The following is an 11,024-nucleotide window of genomic DNA, read 5'->3' on the forward strand; positions in this document are numbered from 1 at the left end:
AGCTGCAGTCACACAAACTGCAGGGTGCCTTCTCTGTATTATCAACTGAGATGCTTTTGGTTGTGGATGGACTGCAGCCAAAACAGATATCTGCCCTCACTCCACTTTTGGGGCTGCAATCAGACTGCTGTGTGTGGTTTTCTTTTTCTCTCCCTGAGGCAGAAGTCACACTGGGGCTGCTTGCGTGCTATCACACTTGTAGGGCTACTTTGATGGACTCCCACTGAAGGTATGTTTAAAAAGGTGGGTGTTCAGAAGAGTGTGAGGGTGAAGCACACTTTTAGCAAGCAAGTGGAGACTTTCTGTACTGCAGTGGTTGTGCAGGTGTCTATGTATTTAGGCTGGGGTTCAGGGGAAGGAAATGGAGCCCACCAGCCCTTTTCTTCTTGTAGAAGTCTTTTAACAATCCTGTCCCCCCAACAAAAGCTCTGAAATTGGTAAACAAATGTTCCTCCTGTGTACCTCATGTATTTTTCAAACCACTGTCCATATCTCAGTGGGACTGTTCGTTGTGCTATCTCAGAGGACAGAGACTCAATATCTTCTTTCCCTGTAGGCTCTCCCAGAGCAGAACCTTCTGACTTTTTAAGTTCTAGGTGTTAAGCCCCACAGATGATAAGAACTTAAACAGTTAGGCCCTTTTGTTGTCAAAGCCAAATGTTATGGGGATTTTTCTTCTTAGTGTTTCCTATGCCTGGGCTGCCTGATGTGGATTTGCCCCAGTCTGTGCCTAGCACTCTTGTAGGTCTGTTTTGACGCTTCTCACTTCATCTCTACCCTTCTTACCCTCTTTGGTGTGGCTTCTTCTCTACATTTATCTGTGAATAGTCTGTTCTGTTAGTCTTCAAGTAATTTTCTGGATTATTTATATTGATTTGGGTGTTATACAGTTGTATCTGTGGGAGAAAGTGTGCTTAGGATCTTACTCTGACATCTTCCCCAGAAGTTAACATATGGATTATTTCTAAAAGGACCACCAAGCCTAGAGAGAACAAATGTGATGCAGTTACATATTTCACATACAAAATAGGTTGAAAGCAGTATACTTTGCATTATATATAATACCTTTGGAAACAAATGTGTTTATGAGCTCACTGAGGTAAAGGGTCGTCATTTATTTCTTTCTTAACATTGTCTAGCAAATTTTTATTTAATATTTCACATTTATTAGTATGTATTAATAGACTTTTACTAGGTATCTTCTGTTTCCAGATTCACGTGTTAGATATTTTGAATACATATTCACTTTGAATTTTATTCACAGCCTTCAGTGGATTATTTTGTAATACTTTTATATTCTATAGCCTAGAAAAGAAAACTTATATACAATTACCTTAGCTAGGAGAATCAGGAATTGGGTCTGAAGTTCTTATTCAAAATCTGTTTATTTTCTAGTATAAATGACTTTAAAAAAATTGGTTTTGATTGCCATGGGTGACTTCTTATAATCTTAAGTACATTTTTTTAAAGATTTTATTTATTTATTTGACAGATACACAGTGAGAGAGGAAACACAAGCAAGGGGAGTGGGAAAGAGGGAAGCAGGCTCCTGGCTGAGCCAGATATGGGACTTAATCCCAGGATTCTAGGATCATGACCTGAGCTGAAGGCAGACACTTAATGACTAAGCCATCCAGGCACACCTTGATTAGTACATCTTGTTTTAAAAAAAATGTTAATAGTCTCATGATATAGCTAATGATATTGGAAAAGAGACTATCCTAGAAATATGAGAAACCCAAATATTTCAGATCAAGACAAACCATGCATTGGTTACACTTTTATTTAGAAAGCCATAGATATATGTGTTTTTGACACTTAACTTTCCTAGTTTGTATAATACTGATAGTCTTCATCTATTTGTGACTCAGTTGGCCAAAATATGCATACTTGTGAATACTAGGTATTTATGGCTAATGTGACAATTAAAGCTGCTAACTTAGTTTTCTTAGCATTTTATTTAATAGCAGCTAATTTTATTTTTGTGGACTATCTCTGGACTGAATGTTATTGTAGAAATAATATTGCTAATTTTAAACAACTAATATGTTTGCAAAAACAGATTTAGTACTTTACAACATAGGGCCATTACCAAAAGACTATTAAGATAAAACATTCTTACAGATAATTTTTATTCCCAACAGGGGTGCTCTTTCCTACCTTTTTCAACATTCTCCAAACACTATAAACCTGAGATCTATAAAATATGTCTACATCACATTCCAGTTCTGTTCAGAGGACTATAGAATTTGGCATAATAACAATATGCCTAACAGAGCAATTAGATATTGGCAAGCTCGAGTGAATGCATTCAGCATTTAAAAGTTGACTTATAATCAGAGGCCCACACATTTCTCATTAATACATGCAAAGCACACCTGTGGTTTCATTTCTTAGCCACAAAAATTAAACATAAAACCATGCTTTCTTCCACAAACACATACCCTGTATATCTTACTTTGCTGCTTATTCTGTATATTTTTAGAAGATTAAGATGAATTTAAAATAAACTTTAACAAACTTTAAACACATCTATAATTGCAGTAATATAAAACATAATTACAGGAAGAAATGTTTTAGAATTTGTAATTTTTATTTTGAAATAGAGAAATTAATAAATATTATCTACAACTGGATATGGTCATTTGAGTGCCATTTGAGAGATGAGATTCACAGTATTAATATTTAGGCCTTTTAAAAATAATAATACTCTAATATATAAATGTGAAAAATTAGTTTGTTCATATATAAGATTATTGAAACACTTAACATAGTGTCAATAAACTAGTTAAAATCAGTTATATATTTTAAGAGAGAGTTTATAAAAGCTTATTTCCATAAAATTATATAAGTGCATGCTGATATTTATAAGTCCTTTTTTTTCCCCCTCCTAGAGTGTTCCTAAAATAACCTAGTAAAATGAGTATTAAGGTTAATGGGGCAATAACTTCTAAGCATCTGCAGGTCACAGATCACCTAGAATTGTGTTTTGTTCTGTTTTGTTTTGTTTTTTTTTGAAAGATGATGTAAAATGTTAATAGATAAAAATAACCAAATATACAACTTAGTATTTAATTTTTTACTAGAGCCTAGATCACAGATATCAAGGATAGAAGTTCAGGCATGGAGAAATAAAATGTAAAACTTCTTTTTTTTTTTTTTTTCAAAAAATTTCCATTCTTTGGTTTCTAGCCAAGAAGGAAAAACAAAGATTAAACTTAACATCATAAACAATTACAAAACTGGATAAAATATACAAAATGATTTCAGATATTGGAAATCAGTGCAGAATTATCTCTTGGATAATGGGAATAAAGAAGGGTGAGTTTTAAAATCACTTTAACTCTTTCTTGGTATTTTGGGATCCCTTTGCACAGAAAGAAACCATTTGCAGAACTTGGATCTCTTGTTTATTTAAGAGAAGGAAATTAGACTTTAGTGAGGCTGAAATGATTGAAAATCAAAGGACAGAGTATAAGAAAAAAAAAAAAAAAAGGAATCCTGTGAAAAATAATTGCAGAATCTGCATCTGGAATCCTGGGAGTATTTGCTGAATACCGGGCCACATATGCATAGAATACAATTCCAAAAGGCCAAGGGCAAAAGAAAATAGAAGACATCAAATGGAAAGTACTGAACACATGCAAGTAGCAGTCATTTGAGCTCTGACCAGCCCAAGAGTAGAGGCCTGAGTGATTATTTTCCTGGACATGCAGTAAAAATTGTGGGGAAGGGCATACCTTACTGAATTAGAATGAAGGCTGCTCTAGACCCAGTTAGTCAAGCTTAAAACCAGGCTTCAGAGTGATGAAACAGGTCTGAATTTAACTGCAGGCCCAGACAAATCTAAGCCTAGTTAAAGGAAAGCAATAAATTTTAACATTCAGCAAAATAACCTAATGTCTAATATCTGACAAGTTATTAGGCATGCCAAAAAGCATAAAAATAATTTCATAACCAGCAGAAAGAGCAGTCAATAGACATAGAACAAGAAATGGCAGATGATATAACAAGAAGATGAAAAATGAACAAGCTGTTGTAGCACTCAGGTCTTAGCTCAGACATGTGGAGAGATGGGATTAACATCACAATTGTCTTTTTGTTTATTATTATAAAACTTTTATTGTAGAGCTTCAGTATTAGAAAATGTTTTCAGATTCAAAGTTAGTAATGCCAGTTCATTAAAGTGTTTATCTTTTATACAATCAAATATCTTTTTTTTTAAAAATTATTTATTTGACAGAGAGAGAGAGAGAGAGACAGAGAGAGAGCACAAATAGGTAGAGAGGCAGGCAGAGAGAGAGGGAGAAGCAGGCTCCCTGCTGAGCTAAAAGCCCAATATGGGGTTTGATCCCAGAACCCTGAGATCATGACCTGAGCCTAAGGCAAAAGCTTAACCCACTGAGCCACACATGCCCCCACTTTTTTTTTCTTTTTTTAAAGCAGAACAAAGCATATGTTTTAATTTTAAATTTCTATTAAACAAGATCAAGATTTTTTTTAAAAGATTTTATTTATTTGGGAGAGAGAGCACATAAGCAAGGGAAACAAGAGGGAATGAGAGAAGCTGACTCCCCCAAATGAGGCTCAGTCCCAAGAGCATGGGATCATGACCTGAGCAGAAGGCAGATGCCTAACCAATGGAGCCAACCAGGAACCCTCAGGATCAAAATTTTTAAAAAAGTTATCGAATTCCCACTGTCTCTTAAGTTGAAAGTAAACAAGTATAAGTATTTTCTAAATAAACTCCTTGGGTTATACCAGAGCAATATCCTTAAACAGTCATTTAAGTGATTATACTTAACAGTCATACTTCTCTGTACAAGGCATTGATCTAGGTACCATGATAATATAGAGAAGTAAAAGAACTAATATATATCTTCAAAAAACATATAAACTAGTCTGGGAGACAATATGTATCTGAACAAAGAAAATGGACAATTTAAAAAAGATATCAAATGATATAAAATTTATTTATATTTTTAATATTACAAAAGTTCATAGAAAGCAGGTCGCTGTGGACTTTAGGAAGTTAGGAAATATTTTGTGAGGTTAGTAGGAAAAAAGACAGTCTTTAAAGAATGGCTAACATTTGAATCATAATCTGAGTGCCTTTTGGTTTAAGAAAAGAAGAAAAGAGGTAGCCAAATTTCATATTAATGAGTTTTTAGAACTGGAGTTTCAGGGCAGGCAACAAACCTGAAGTTTAGAAAGAAAATGGTGTGTGCAAAGAGACCTAAGTTTGAAACATTTTATAACTTAGAACAAACATCACAAATCCTATACAAACGAGTAATGAGATACTTTTAATGTTTTGCTGAAGGCCACGGATGAGTTAACAAGAGATTTTAAGACCTATAGCAACTGCAGTCAGTCGGAGTATCCCTACCTTCTTACAGGAATTCCTTAAACAATTCTACCAGGAATCCAGAGAAAATCCTGAGAAAATTCCCTCATGGTGCTGATCATGACCAACTTTCTCTATTCCCTAGGGAACAGAAAGTTTAATTTTCAGGAGCAAAGATGTAAAAAGTATATATTGAGAGTACAACTGGGAACCATTTTCAGGGGAAACAGGAAGAATAAAGGTCTACCATTGCAAAAGTGACAGAAATACATGCTACACCTAGCATATTTCTCAGAGGAGCATAAAAGCCTGTGAAAGCCACATCACAGACCCAGATGGACAGTGCCACTTAATACTGAGGCCTAAGCAAACAGCACCATAGAATACTTGCTGACTAGGCCAACCTATCTTAATTCTGTCTCTTTAAAGTCTTTCTGTTGTTAATTACCTAGGAACTAGGACAAAGGAAAGACCAAATCCAAGTGGGAAGAAATAAACAAGGTTTCAGTCAAAGAATTTGAAATCTCATTACAGGTTGTTATCATTAACAACAATAAGCTTCACACGAAGCCCAATTTCTAAGAAGATAAGCAAAACTCTCACACTGGATTTTGAATAAAGAAAGATGTACTTATCTCCAAGTATAAAACCTTTACTTCAGTGTTTACAGCCTTAGCATTGCAACTTTCATTAAAAAAACAACAAAAAAAACCCCAAAAAGAAGAAAAAAACAGTTTGAAGATATAAAGTGATCATCAGAAGCAAACTCAGATATGATACAGATGTTGGAATTATCAGAGAATTGTTCTAATGGCTCTAAAAGGTAGGAAGCATGCAAGATCACATAGGCAATTTCAACAGAGATGGACATTGAAAGTAAAGCTAAAATGGAAAGTCTAGAAATCCAAAACAGCAAAAATGAAAGTATCATCAGATGTATCAGTAGACCTGACACACTTATGAACCAGTGAACTTCAATTGATGATTATAGTTGATTTTATGTGTTAAAAATGACAAGGATCAGAGATGCTGATATAACTGATAAAACACTATTTGTGATTATGTCCATGAGGGTGTTTCCAGGAGAGATTGGCATTTGAATTGGAAGATAGAGAAGTTCTTCCTTTGTCATGCCAGTAGGCATCATCCAATCTTTTGAGGACCCAAATAGAACAAAAAGTCAAGGGTAAGGCATACATCCTCTTTCTTCCTCCCACCTCCCCCATTCTCCTTGGGCTAGGAAGTCAATCTTCTATTCTTGAACATCAGTGCTTCCAGTTTTAAGACTAAATTATACAACTGGCTTACAGATGGCAGATTATTAGACTTCTAAGTCCCATACTGCCTAAGCCAATGACTACAATAAGTCTTAAAGCTTCTATATCTATATATGTATATATGTGTATGGTTCTGTTTCTCCAGAGAACCCTGGCTAATGCAAAGAGAGATAAATAAAAACTACCTAATAAAATAGAAGCACAGAGAGAAAAATAATGAAATAAAAGCAATAGAATTGAATATCTGAATTTTGTGGAATAAAGTAACAAAGGATGTAACATAAATGATTGGAATCCCAGAAGGAAGAGACCAATAAGATGAAATATTGGAGGGAACAATGATTAAGAATCTTCCAAAATCAGTGACAGACATCACATCACATGTCCAAGATACTGTGGAACACCAAGGAAGATGGATATAGAAACCAAAGAAACCAAAACGTACTTGTAGGCATATTTTTCAGCCTGTTGAAAGCAGAGATGAAAAGAAAAATCTTGAAGATAGCTATGGGAAAGAAGTATGCATTAAATACAGCACAAAGCATTTAAGAATTACATCAGACATCTCAACAGAAACCATGCAATGAAGAAGAAGCTGTAGTGATATTTCAAGTGCCAAAGAAAAATCAACCTGTATTTCTATACCCAGTGAAAATATTCTTCAAAACTGAGGAATAATAAAGGACTTCAGGTTACCAATGCCAAGAGAATTTATTGCCCACAGATTTAGGTTATCAGAAATTATAAAGCAAGTTTTCCAAGTGGAATGAATATACATGTCAGAAATTTACTCAAAGATATTAAGAGCATAAAGAATGGAATAGGTGGAAGTAAAATTTAAGATTGCATTCCTAAACTTGCTGGGGCTTCCATAACAGATTACCAAAAACTGAGCAGCTTCAACAATGGACACAATTTCTCACTATTCTGGAGGATAGAGGTCTGAGATCAAGGTGACAGCTGGCCTATTGCTAGTAAGATTATTCTTGGTTTGAAAATGGCTGGCTTCTTGCTATGTCCTTGCATAATGAAAGAGAGAGAGAGAGAGAGCAACAAACAAGATAGAGAAAGCTCCCTGGTATCTCTTCTCATATGGAATAATCCTTTTGGATCAGGGTCCCATAATTATGACCACTCAACCTCAATTTCTTCACTAGAGGCCCTGTTACCAAATACAGACATACTAAGGCTAGGGGTTAAACATATGAATTTAGGAAGACACAAATAGTTCATAACATTGTGTTATTTGTAAATGTTCTTAAAGATAATTGATTGTTTAAAGCAAAAATAGTAGCAACATATTGTATACTCATAAGATATGTAAAAGTGAAATGTAAGACAACAATGGTGCAAAGAAAGAATTAAGAATATCCTGTAATAAGGTCTGTAGAGTTAACATGTAACAGTATAAACTATTCTGCAGGTAATCTCAGATTAATTTAAAGTATATGTTGTAAATCCTGTAAGTTTTTTTTAAAAAGTAGAAGTAATAAGTTCATAGAGAGGTTAAAATGGTAAAAGATGACAAACTAACATTGGTGAAAGGAAGAAAAAATAATAGAGAAAAAGAAGAAAGTATAAAGAACAAATGAAAATAGCAATGTGCTAGATTTTAATCCAAGTATATCAATCACTTTATGAATTATATAAACACAAGTTAAGACAGAAGTCATCATATTGAATAAAACACAAGATTTAACTACATAATCTCTTGATGTATGCTGTATATAATCTTTATAACTCCCTCTTTTTTTTTTTTTAAAGACACCCATTTTAAGATACAGATATCTTTAAAGAATGGAGAAGTTTGTGCAATACAAACACCAGACGAAAGAGCAGTAGAATATTCATACAAGGTAGACTGCAGAATAAGAAAGACTATAGGAGGAAGAATGCATTATTTGGTAAAGTGGATAATTCTTCAAGAAGATGTAACAACCTTATATGTATATGTAACTTACAAAATGCAAGAATGATTGATAGAACAATAAATAAGCATAAAATCAATAAGAATATAGATCTGAACAGCACTTATCCTAATGACCTTTTGTAGAAAAATCTACCCAACAATAACAGTATATATATTATTTGAAGTGTACATAGAATATTCACTATGATGAACCATATTCTGGGACATTTATGTATGTATATATGTATATATAAATGTGCACATTTTCATTAACACATAATGTATTATTTGCTTCAGGGGTACAAGTCTGTGAATCATCAGTCTTAACAATTCACAGCACTCACTATAGCACATATGCTCCCCAATGTCTATAACCCAGCCACCCTATCCCTCCTCCACAACCCCAGCAAGCCTCAGTTTGTTTCCTGAGATTGAGTCTCTTAAGGTTTGTTTCCCTTACCAGGCCCATGTTGTTTCATTTTTTACCTCCCGACTGCCCACAACTCCCTTTCCTGACTCTCAAATTCCTCATAACATAGAGCTCATATGATAATTGTCTTTCTCTGATTGACTTATTTCACTTAGCATAATACTCTCTACTTCCATCCATGTCATTGTAAATGGCAAGATTTCAGGTTTCTTGATGGCTCCATAGTATTCCTTTGTATCTATATACCACATTTTTATCTATTCATCTGTTGTTGGACATCTAGGTTCTTTCCATAGTTTGACTGTTGTGGACATTGCTGTTATAAACATTTGTTTACATGCCCCTTCAGATTACTACATTTGTACCTTTAGGGTAATACCCAGTAGTATGACTGCTGGGTCATAGGGCAGCTTTATTTTCAACTTTTAGAGGAACCTCCATACTGTTTTTCACAGTGGTTGCATCAGCTTGCATTCCCACCAACAGCATAGGAGGGTTCCCCTTTCTCCCCATCCTCGCTGGCATCTATCATTTCCTGACTTGTTAATTGTAGCCATTCTGACTGGTGTGAGGTGGTATCTCATTGTGGTTTTGATTTGTATTTCCCTGATGCCGAATGATGTTGAGCACTTTCTCATGTGTCTGTTGGCCATCTGGATGCCTTCTTTGAAGAAATGTCTGTTCATGCCCTCTGCCCATTTCTTGATTGGATTATTGTTATTTGGGTGTTGAGTTTGATAAGTTCTTTATAGATTTTGGATACTAGCCCTTTATCTGATATGTCATTTGCAAATATCTTCTCCCATTCTGTAAATTGTCTTTTGTTTTTGTTGACAGTTTCCTTTGCTGTGCAAAAGCTTTTGATCTTGATGAATCCCAACACTTCATTTTGACCCTTGCTTCCCTTGCCTTTGGTAATGTTCCTAGAAAGAAGTTGCTGTGGCTGAGGTCGAAGAGGTTGCTGCCTGTGTTCTCCTCAAGGATTTTGATGGATTTCTGTCTTACATTGGGGTCTTTCATCCATTTTGAGTCTCCTTCATGTGTGGTGTAAGGAAATGGTCCAGTTTCATTTTCCTGCCTGTGGCTGTCCAATTTTCCCAACACCATTTGTTGAAGAGACTGTTTTTGTTTGTTTTGTTTGTTTGTTTGTTTGTTTTCCATTGGACATTCTTTCTTGCTTTGTTGAAGATTAGTTGACCATAGAATCGAGGGTTTATTTTTGGGCTCTCTATTCTGTTCCATTAATCTAGGTGTTTGTTTTTGTGCCAGTACCATAGTGCTACTGGCACAAGACTGTATAATACTGTCTTGATGATTACAGCTTTGTAATAGAGATTAAAGTCCAGAACTGTGATGCTAAACACAGGAAATGTGCCAACCTCTTCCAGTTTTGTTTCCCACCATACAAATGTACACCACTGGAGGATCAGGTGGATCAACACGGACATAGGATTCCTCTTACTGTGCGGGAGTTCTGAACAAGGAACTCACATAATTTTGTGAGCCCTGAGATAGAAGGGGCTGGGGGGTTTGCAATGGAGAAAGACACCTCTGCAGAGGCATTCTTACTCAGAGAAGGAGGGGAAAACTTGGGTGATAATTTTCCCATTCTTTGTCTACTGCATTTTCATTTCCCCCATACCAATGGAGGATGTTAGTTCTTGACTACAACTCCTCTCAGAGACTTTGATGTAGTGTCTGAACACCAAGTCTGCTAGAGGGACAGCAACTTTCTCCAGTGAGGCCTGCCTGGTAAAGCTTTTGTAATTGTGGTCTCTTTTCTAGAAAAACAAAACAAAACAAAACAAAGCAAAACAAAACACGATCAGGGGAGGGGCAGAAGGAGAGGAAAGGGAAGAAAATCTCAAGCAAACTCCCCACCGAGTGCAGAGCCTGATGTGGGGCTCAATCTCACAACTCTGAGATCATGACCTGAGCTGAACTCAGATGTTTAACTGACTGAGCCACTAAGGTGGCCCTTGAGTGAATTAATTTTGATACTTTTCCCCTATCCTAGAATAGCTTTCTACTATTCAAATTGTAGTTTATGGAATTCTATTG

The sequence above is a fragment of the Enhydra lutris genome, unplaced genomic scaffold (genome assembly GCF_002288905.1).
Source record: "Enhydra lutris kenyoni isolate GAN:26980312 unplaced genomic scaffold, ASM228890v2 scaffoldscaffold1, whole genome shotgun sequence".
NCBI classification, from domain to species: domain Eukaryota; kingdom Metazoa; phylum Chordata; class Mammalia; order Carnivora; family Mustelidae; genus Enhydra; species Enhydra lutris.